This window comes from Eumetopias jubatus, unplaced genomic scaffold (assembly GCF_037043125.1).
Source record: "Eumetopias jubatus isolate StellerSeaLion01/CBP00866 unplaced genomic scaffold, mEumJub1_p1.0 scaffold_2, whole genome shotgun sequence".
NCBI classification, from domain to species: domain Eukaryota; kingdom Metazoa; phylum Chordata; class Mammalia; order Carnivora; family Otariidae; genus Eumetopias; species Eumetopias jubatus.
In genome coordinates this window covers 48,769,689-48,779,912 of record NW_028274808.1, presented here as the reverse complement: position 1 = coordinate 48,779,912, position 10,224 = coordinate 48,769,689, and the positions used below count along the sequence as shown (strand labels likewise).

The 10,224-nt window shown below is 40.0% G+C and overlaps 1 pseudogene; it reads right to left on the bottom strand.

Annotated features, from left to right (window-relative positions):
- Positions 1 to 1,965: 1,965 nt before the first annotated feature.
- LOC114217442 (dynein light chain 1, cytoplasmic pseudogene) lies at positions 1,966 to 2,234 on the bottom strand (annotated as a pseudogene).
- Positions 2,235 to 10,224: the final 7,990 nt, after the last annotated feature.

Here is a 10,224-nt window from a genome sequence, read left to right as displayed (position 1 = left end):
GAGAGTCCACACAAGCAGGGGGAGGGGCAAAAAGGGAGTGTGAGAATCTCAACCAGGCTCCAACTCCTTACTGAGTATGGAGCCCAATGCAGGGCTTGATCTCACCACCCTGAGATCATGACCTGAGCAGAAATCAAGAGTTGACTGCTTAACTGACTGAGTCACCCAGGTACCCCTGGCCCATTTTTTAATTGGTTGTTGCTATCCTTTATTGTGGAGTTTTAAGAGCTCTTCATAGGGGCGCCTGGGTGGCAGTCGTTAAGCACCTGCCTTCGGCTCAGTTCATGATCCCAGGGTCCTGGGATTGAGCCCTGCATCGGGTTCCCTGCTTGGTGGGAAGCCTGCTCCTCCCTCTCCTATTCCCCCTGCTTGTGTTCCCTCTCTTGCTGTGTCTCTCTCTGTCGAATGAATAAATAAAATCTTAAAAAAAAAAGAGCTCCTCATATATTTTGGCTAGCAGTCCTTCATCAAATGTGTCTTTTGGAATTATTTTCTCTCATTCTGTGGTTTGTCTTCTCATTTTCTTGACACTGTCTTTCATAGAGCAGAAATGTTTAATTTTGATGAAATCCAGCTCATCAAGTGTTTCCTTCATGGATCATGTTTTTGGTGTTGTATCTAAAAAATCATTGCCATCCTCAAGGTCATCTAGATTTTCTCCTATATTCTCTTCTAGAAGTTTTATAGTTTTGTGTTTTACATTTATGTCTGTGACTCATCTTGGCTTAACTTTTGTGAAAAGATCTGTATCCAGATTCTTTTTTTTTTGCACATGGATGTTCAGTTGTTCCAGCACCATTTGTTGAAGAGACTATCTTTGCTTCATTGTGTTTTGCTGTTTTGTCAAAGATCAGTTGACTATATGTATGTGGGTCTATTTCTGGGCCTTTTATTCTGTTCCATTAACCTATTTGTCTATTATTTTACCAATACCACACTGTCTTGATTATTGTAGCTTTATAGTAAGTCTTGAGGTTGGGTAGTGTCAGTCATCGAAATTTGTTCTTCTCCTTCAATATTGTTTTTCTATTTTGCATCTTCCACCCCTCTATATAAACTTTAGAATCAGTTTGTCAACATCTACAAAATAACTGGCTGAGATTTTAATTGGGATTACACTAAATCTACAGATCAAGTTGTAAAGAACTGACATTTTGATAATATTAGGTCTTCCTATACATGAATATGGAATATCTCTTCATTTATTTAGTTCTTTGATTTCAATCACAGGGTTTCATAGTTTTCCTCATATAGAGTTTCTACATATTTTGTTAGATTTAAACTTAAGTATTTATTTTTGGACGGGCTAATGCAAATGGTAATGTGTTTTTAATTTTAAATGCCACTGTTCAGTGCTGGTGTCTAAGAAAGCAATTGACTTCTGTATATTAACTTTATATTCTGCAAGCTTGCTACAACTCTTATTAGTTCCAGAAATTTTTTGTTCATTATTTTGGACTTTCTACATAGACAATCATGTCATCTGTGAAAAAAAAGACAGTTATACATATTCCTTCATGATATTTATTTTATTTCATTTTTTGTATATTGCATTAACAAGGACTTCCAGTACAATATTGAAAAAGAGTGTTAAGACAGTCTTGTCTTGTATATAATCTTAGTGGAAAACTTCAAATTTCTCAACACTGAGTATGATGTTAGCTATAGGGTTTTGTATATATTCTTTTTTTCTCCAACAGATTTATTACTTTTTGAAAAGAATGGATTTTGAGTAGAAAAAACATGAGGAGAGAGGTATGGAATAGAAAATAAATATAAATGTAAGCTATTTTGCTAACTGTTTTATAATCACAAAAAATTCGTACAGAGAATGTCCTATACAAAACAACACAATACAGGTTCAGAGATCAAGGTATTCCCTTATGCAAGATTTCAGTATTTGAAATTTAGACAGCAGTCCTTGTCTTTGGATGGATCACTGGGTGTGTGACACAGTTCATGGTTTTAATCAGATTTGAACGGAAGAATGGCCACTTGGCCCAGATAGAAGTAGATGAAGCGTTTGGTTTCATGTGTCACATAACTACCAAAGTTTCTCACCATGATGCAATCCCAGGTGGAATTGTACTCCTTGTCAAACTCCTTTTTAATATGGACCACAATGTCCTTCTCTATGCTATATTTCTCCAATGCCTGAGTTGCACATTTCACCCAGTTCTGTTGCATCTCCTCAACATGTTGGCATTTTTTATCAGGGCCTTTTGTTTGCACATGCTTACCATGGAATAGGGGCTAGTCAAGAGCAATGGTCTTGGGGGGTGGGAGGGTTGGTGACACTCAGACCCAGCAGGAGCTGCCCTCACTTGGGTCTTTGTTTATATTCTTTAATAAGTTGAGGAACTCCCCCCTATTCCTAGTTGACTGAGATTTTCATCATAAATATTTGTTGAAATTTGTCAAATGATTTACCTGCATCTATTGATATCATCATATGATTTTTCTTTAGCCAGTTAACAGGATGGACTATAATAGTTGATTTTTTAATGTTGGACCATCCTTGCATATCTGGAATAAATACCACTTGGTCATGTGTATAATTCTTTTTTCTACATTGTTGGATTCTCTTTACAAATATTTTATTGAGAATATTTTAGCTATGTTCATCAGAAATATGGGTTAATAATTTTCTATTTTTTTGCAATGTCTTTGTTAGGTAATAGGGTAATACTGGCTTCCTAGAATGAGTTAGGAAGGATTTCCTCTGTTTCTATCTTCTGAAAGAGATTGCAAAAAATTTGGTGTAAATTTCTTCTTTAAATATTTGGTAAAATTCACCAGGGAATGCATCTGGGCCTGGTGCTTTATGTTTTGGAAGATTAGTAATTCTTTTTCTTTTCAAGAGAGTGAGAGTGCATGAGTGGGGTGGGGGGTGGGGGGTGGGGGGTGGGCGGGGTAGGGAGAGAAAACGAGAGACAGAGCATGAGTGGAGAGGGAGGGACAAAGGGAGAGGGAGAAGCAGACTCCCTGCTGAGCAGGGAGCCCAATGCAGGGCTTCATCTCAAGACCCTGAGATCATGACCTGAGCTGAAGGCAGATGCTTAACCAACTGAGCCACCTAGGTGCCCCATCTCAACAATTTTTTTTTTCTTTTAATTTATTTGACAGTGAGAGACACAGCGAGAGAGGGAACACCAGCAGGGGACATGGGAGAGGGAGAAGCAGGCTTCCCACGGAGCAGGGAGCCCCATGCAGGGCTCAATCCCAAGACTCTGCGATCATGACCTGAGCCGAAGGCAGACACCTAATGACTGTGCTACCCAGGCGCCCCATCATCTCAACAAATTTTAAAATGGATTGTTGAAGTACTCTTATGACGGATGCTTTAAAATCCTTGGTGGTGGTCTCAGAGAATTCCAACATCTAATTCATCCCCATATTGTAGTCAGTGGATTGTCTTTTCTCATTCAAGGTGTGTTTTTTGACTCTTAACACAACAGACCATTTCGTATCCTGGACATTTTGTCTAATACATTAGGAGTTATAGGTCCCGCTTATATCTTTTATTTTAGTAGGAAGTTTGTTTCCCTGTTTATTTAGGTTTAGCATTCGGGTCTTGGGCTACTTTTGTGGGCTGTGGTTCCAATGGGTGTGCATTTGCAGTGTTCTTTTGGATTTTTTTTTTTTTTTTTTGTCTTCTCTGATCCCTCTGGGGCTTCCTCAGGTCTCTGGCTATGGGGATAGAAAGGGTTTCTCAGGCCAGGATTCTAGTGTCTCTATGTTGAGATCTCCCAGCTGGTGTTCTGTGTCTTCTCTGGTGTCCCTGAATATGGAAGGCATTTCTTGAGCTTGCAAGATCAGAGTCTTCTTAGGTTGCTGCTTATTTTGTTTCTGCATCCCTATAGCTGGTTCCAACCAGCTTGGTGGCCTCTGGAGCGTGGGATTGGCCATTTGCTATGGCTGAATCCTTCCCACTGGTTCTACCTGTTGACGTTGGTGGCTCCCAGTAGGAGAAGGAATATCAGGAGTATTAGGCTTGGGGTGCCCAAGCGGATAAAAGAGGCTTCCCAGACTAAGTCTCTTGTGATAAGTTTGTGCCTCATGTCAGTTCTGGCCCCCTGCCTCAGTGTATCTCACCAGTGCAGGCATGTGGGGACCAGTAGGGAGGAGCACTTTGCCTTGCCTTTTTTTGTTGATGGGGCTCTTGATTATTTTGTCCTGCTAATGGTGTCAGGCTCACTCATGTTGGCAGAGGGTCTCCCATTCAATCCAGGAAAAGAATGAGTTTACCTGGGCACATTTTGTTGCCAGTTTGGTGGTCAGGAAATGCTGGGTCTTCCTCTTTTGGTTGAGGGAGGATGCAAGACACCTGACCACCGCACTGTTCCTCCAGTCCTGGAGTTCCAAACCAGCTTGCCTTCTCCTTACTACCATTCAGACTTCTCCTTGCTTATTTTCATTATTATTCTTGCATTATTTCCAGGGTTTATAGTTGTGCTTGGGAGGATAAAACAGGGAAAAATAGATCTGTGTCATTTGTCAGGCTGGAAGTCCTACCATAATGTTTTTACTAACAACTTAGAAATTGACCTCTGAAAATATTTCACAAATGCAGTAGGTTAGTTTCTGTGCCTTATCACACCAGATAGTCTGAGAAATGAACATAGTGTAGAGATATGTATTATTTTAATGTGATTAATCCTCCATAGGTTTAGACACATTTATGGCTAGTACTTGTTTGTGAAGCAAACGTTAGAATTAAATAGAGAAAAAGCATTTTTCTCTACAGTCATGATATATGAGGTTTCTCTCCTGATGAACACAAGAAAAAATAAGCTAAATTTCAATACAAACATATGTCTGTCCTCTCAAGACAATATACCTAAAACAACTTACAGAATTTCTACAAGGTTTTTTAGATACAAAACTTCATTATTAAAATGATATACACATGGTAAAAATATGCAAACCAGTAATGTGATGCTGTATCAGGCTCCCAGCACCTCTCTTGACTGAAATTTACAACTGGAATTAATTGTAGATGACTTTGGCTCATGACTGTGTAATTTATTCCAGGCTAGAGGTTTCAGAAACAAAGCATCTTCATCTGTCTCTGTCTTCAGCCCTCCCGAGAGGAGCCCATTTATCAGCCTTCTTTATTGATTTTTTGTTTAGAGAAGTGATGCAACACATACTAGATATCCAGATAAATTAGTGATTATCGCCTCCTTTGCATAGTTCTGAATTTCAAAAACCCATATGCATGTATGACATATATCATTCTGTTATAGAGGAATACTTTATAATACCTAGCAAGTGTCTCATCACCTAAAACATACATACACAAGCACACGTATGCCATCCTACTGGCTTTATTGGTTTAGAAATGAAAATTATATTGACAGGTTATTTTTGATATCCCTTATGCAATAATTTAGTTAACATTAATTATCATTGTGATATGTAATTGTATTTATGCATAAGCTATTTGAATATTTTTCATATTGTCAATTAACATTTTTTCAGCACACTTTTATGTTCATGACCTTGTTTTGTTCTTTTCACAACTCTGCTTTATAAAGTATCTTCATTTTGCAGAGGTGCAAGCTGAAGAGAAGTGTAGAACTTATTTTTATTAAGGTCAAACAGTTAACTTTTAGCAGCCGGAGACCAGAATATAGATCTTCTGACTCCAGGCTCTTTGCAGTAAACATCAATCCCTCTGTGACTAAAGTCCAAACACAGGATAAAAGAAAACAGAACAGAATACAAAAGGAGTTATTTCATGCTGCATGGGGAGGTGCTGTTTGTAACCAGGAAGCACTGCTAATTACCAGCCTGGTGTTAATTACTGATCTGTGTCTAGTTTATGACTAAACATTATTCATACTGATTAATTCTGATATGAATCAGATCATTTCATCATTGGCTAAAATTCACACTTTGGCCATACCTCTGTGAGCAGTCTCCTAGTTCATACACCCCACATACAGAGACTGTAGTTAACTAAAAAAAAAATTATGGTTCATAGGAATCTAATTTCTAAATTGCCAAAAATGCATAGAAGATTATTACACAGAAAATGATGTAAGACTAATTAAATGCCAATTAATCCAACTTCCATTCAGAATCCTGTGCAGAACAAGAGACTAAATTTAGGACCAATTCTTTGTATGCTTAGATTTAACTAGAGAAACCATCTTCACTTTATATGAACAATATAATTTTCTTTGTTTATTCAACATGCTGCATTATTCGTTTAATTATAAAAATTGTCTACTCGCAAGGTTTTCAAATAATTGAGTCTATTTGTTTCGTTTCTCCTGATGTATTAATATTTTCTTTGCATGGTATTTTAGAAAATATATGACCTAGAAAGCAGCCTAATTCTTGTCACAGCTGCAACCTTACTGAGGCAGAAAATTTGGCATTTATATGAAATGAAACCATCTCTAATGCTTTGTCTGCCCTTCTAGAATCCCCTTTGTTTAATCACCATGTTTGGAGCTTATAAAAGGACTGCTTTCAGGAATAAGTAGATAGAAATGAGGGGATGCTGATGTGTGAATAAAACGGTGATATAAAAGAAAATTGATTTTGTTCCTTCTTCAGCTGAAGTCTGTGGAGGTTGCCCTGCCTTTCACTGATAGCTGTATGGGTTAGTCTCTGATTCATGAATTACAAGCCTGACACCCCCCACCCCCCCACCCCACCCCCGCCGCTTCCCGTTCCCAGACCAGGATTGCCCTGCTCCACGTTTCCATGGTGCTGAGCTTCCCTATCATAGCACATTATTGTTATTGCTTATTGTGTCTTCCGAATCCTCTGATAGACATACGGAGTCAGGGACACTGTCTGCCTTGTTTCCCATTGTGGCACCAACATCTAGCACAATGCAGGCACATGGCAGCCCTTAATAAATGTTTGTTTAAGGAAAGAACGAACGCGGTTTAAAATTTGAGGTCCTGACCACTCTTACTCAGACACTGAAGACTTGGCCTCAATATACATGTGGATACTACCCTTCAGAAACAACACTTTTATGTTCCCTTTGGTAGTACCAGCATCTAACTCAATGTCTGCAATATGTTAACCGCTTGATAAATGTTCCTGAAGTACTGAATTAGCAAGTGCTCATCTTGGGAGGGAACCAGTTACTTGCGGATCAGATCTGGAAACCCTCTGGGCATCACATCACTAAGAGTTGTCTTCTGGACTGTGTCTGTGTAGGGAACAGGCACATCTACCTGTCAAAGACATTTCCCTGATTCCTAAGTTAAACAAAGTTTACATCCTTATACAATTTTCAGCCGAATATAAACTAGACACCCTAATAAATTCAATAGTTCAATTCTGATTTTCCTGGTACCCTATTTTTTGATGCTATCCGTGAAGAATGCAGTCCCAAGTTAATTTCTGAACATCCTTTATTTTGATTCTGAAACCCGTCACACAATGAGAAACAGCGGCCCCTTGGGCATGGTGGGTTTTATGTCTCTGACCTGGCATTTTTTAGTTATATTTTCCCCCTAAATTCAAATAGTCTCACTTGGCATTTGGAAGACTGATTCAGCATCCCCTAAGCAATAAAGATTTAAGTTAATTAAAAAAAAAAAAAGAAAAGCCAAGCAGAACTGGTCTCTGACAAATAGAGCACCTAAGAATGCCATTAAGGAGACATTTATGTTTATATCACTACAGAGCTTTGAAAAATGTTTAATATTAGAATATTAATGTGTTGGGTTAGCCAGTCACTAACACCACAAAAAGCTCCTAGGACAGTGCATCGTAAATAGTAGACTTTTAGAAATTTTTTTGTCGAATTAATGAATACAGGTTATAAAGTATTCTACTTTATACTGGGAAAAATGTTGGAAACATGGAAAACATGGCTGAATCTCTTTAGCTGGTGCAAAACAAAAACAAGAAATGGGAAATACAAAAAAAAAAAAAACCTGAAAGAAACACGAGGGGTCTTAGTGGTGTATTTGATATTCTCAGTAAGAAATAGGAAAAATTAATTTGCAGAGCTAGCAAGGGAAATCTGGATGGGTTGAAAGAGTTCCTTCCCAGAGAGAAAAGGGAACAAAAGGCGGGGTGGGGGGGCGGCGGAGGGGGGGAGGTCTTAGTTCTTCATGATAAAAGGAGGAATGCATTCCATCTTAGAACATTCCATCTCCAGATATCTCCTGGGCTGGGAGATCAGGGAAATGTCTTTGACAGGTAGATGTGCCTGTTCCCTACACAGGTTGGGTCAGAACTGCAACAACTGTGAAACCACCTTCAGCTTGAGGCTGTACCACTCTGTTGGCCTGCTTTGGACTGGGATCGTGGTGCTGGCCAGGCAGCATCAGGAGGTGTAAAAGCTGGAAGCTGGAGTGAAGGAGCAGAGACCCAGCCTCAAGGGAAGAAGAGACTCAGTTCAGGTGCAACCTCAAGGAAGGTGGTGTTAAGACCATGAGGGGACAAGTCATGTTAACAAGGAGGGAGCCACAGAGAAGATACCAGCTGGATGCCCGGGTGAATGGCAAGTTATTTCACAGCTGGTAGTGGGAAGGAAGGTTCCTGAGACTCCAAGAGTGTCTATCATAAGATGGAGTGATTTGGGGATTTTCTTGGTCAGTTCCTGTTGCTACTAGCAAAATAGCATAGACTGAGAGACTTACTCAATGAACATTTATTTCTCCCAGTTCTGGAGGTTGGTAAGGGTGAGATCTGGGTGACGGCACACTTGGGTTCTGGTGAGGACCCTCTTCTGGGTTTACAAACGGCTACCTACTTGCTGTGTCCTCACATGGTGGGGAAGAGTAGGCTCTCATCTATTCCTCTTCATATAGAAACACTAATCCCATTATGCGGGCTCTGTCCTCATGACTTTATGGAAATCTAATTACCTTCCAAAGGCCTCTCTCCAAATACCATCATATGGGCATTAAAGCTTCAACAGATTTTTGGGGGGGATACATTCATTCTATAACAGGGATTAAAGGAAGGAATTAATGTACCTCTGGGTGAGTGTTCAGAGAGAGAAGTATTTTTATGCCTGAGTCACATGATCCAAACCTCCTCTTGACCTTTCCTGTGAAGATCTTCAGCTGTCAATACCATATATCAGATGACAAGTCATGTGGTGGCTCTGCGTGTGCCCCTCTGACCCTCACGTCCCCTTTAGCTTCAAGCAAGGCACTGCATCCATCAGCAGAGTTTGGGGCTAGAGAGGAGTGACCTTGCGGTAGACATCCATTCACATATAATCCATTAATCATGTGTAAGCATCCTTGAAGTTTGTAGAAATACAAATGCAAACAAGAGATCTAGTTTGGGTTCTCATGAAGCTTACATTCTAGAGAGGAGGCAGACAGTGTGCAGGTCAATCAATATATTAATAAGATAATGTTGAGAAGTGACACTTGCCATGAAGAAATGAATAGGAGAACTTGACGGAGTGGCTGGTGGGGGGGTGGAGGGATGTACTTGAGATTAGGAGTAAAGAATGAATTTGAAGTAGGTCATATTGGAACTGAATCCAAATGACAGAAGGATAGAGGCATGTCAGGATCTGGAAGCAGAGCGTTCCAGGCAGGGGTTCACAGAGCATTTTGTGGCACAGTGAGTTAAATATGTGTGAGAAATAGAGCGAGGGCCAAGATGACTGAAGACTATTCTGTCCCTCACCATTGGCAAGGGACTGAATGCTTGTGTCCCCACCAAATGCAGATATTGAAGCCCTTACCCCCAGTGTGATGGCATTTGAAGATGGGGCCTTTGGGAGATAATTAGGGTTGGGTGAGGTCATGGGAATGGGGCCCCATGATGGGATTAGTGCCCTTATAAGAAGACACACTAGAGACTTTGCCTTCTCTCTATCCTCACATCCCCACTAAGGATAGGGCCTGTAAGAAGGATGCCACACCTTGAGAAGGAGACCATCTCTAAGCCAGGAAGATGGCTCTCACCAGAACTAGTGGTGGTCAGCTTGATCATGGACTTTCCAGTCTCTAGACTATGAGGAAGAAATTCCTGTTGTTTTGAGCCACCCCACTCTCTGGTATTTTGCTATCACAGCCCAAACAAACTAAGACACCATCAGAGTAACCCTGAGCAAATTCGAGCCGAACTAAGCCTTGTTAATCTCACCTGTAAAATGGCAATATATAGGCCACCACATCAGAGTTTATTGAGAGAATTAAATGAAATTATGCATTTCAAGTGTTAAGCACCTTATCTGAGACATAGTAAATACTCAGAAAATCTGTTACCATTAAT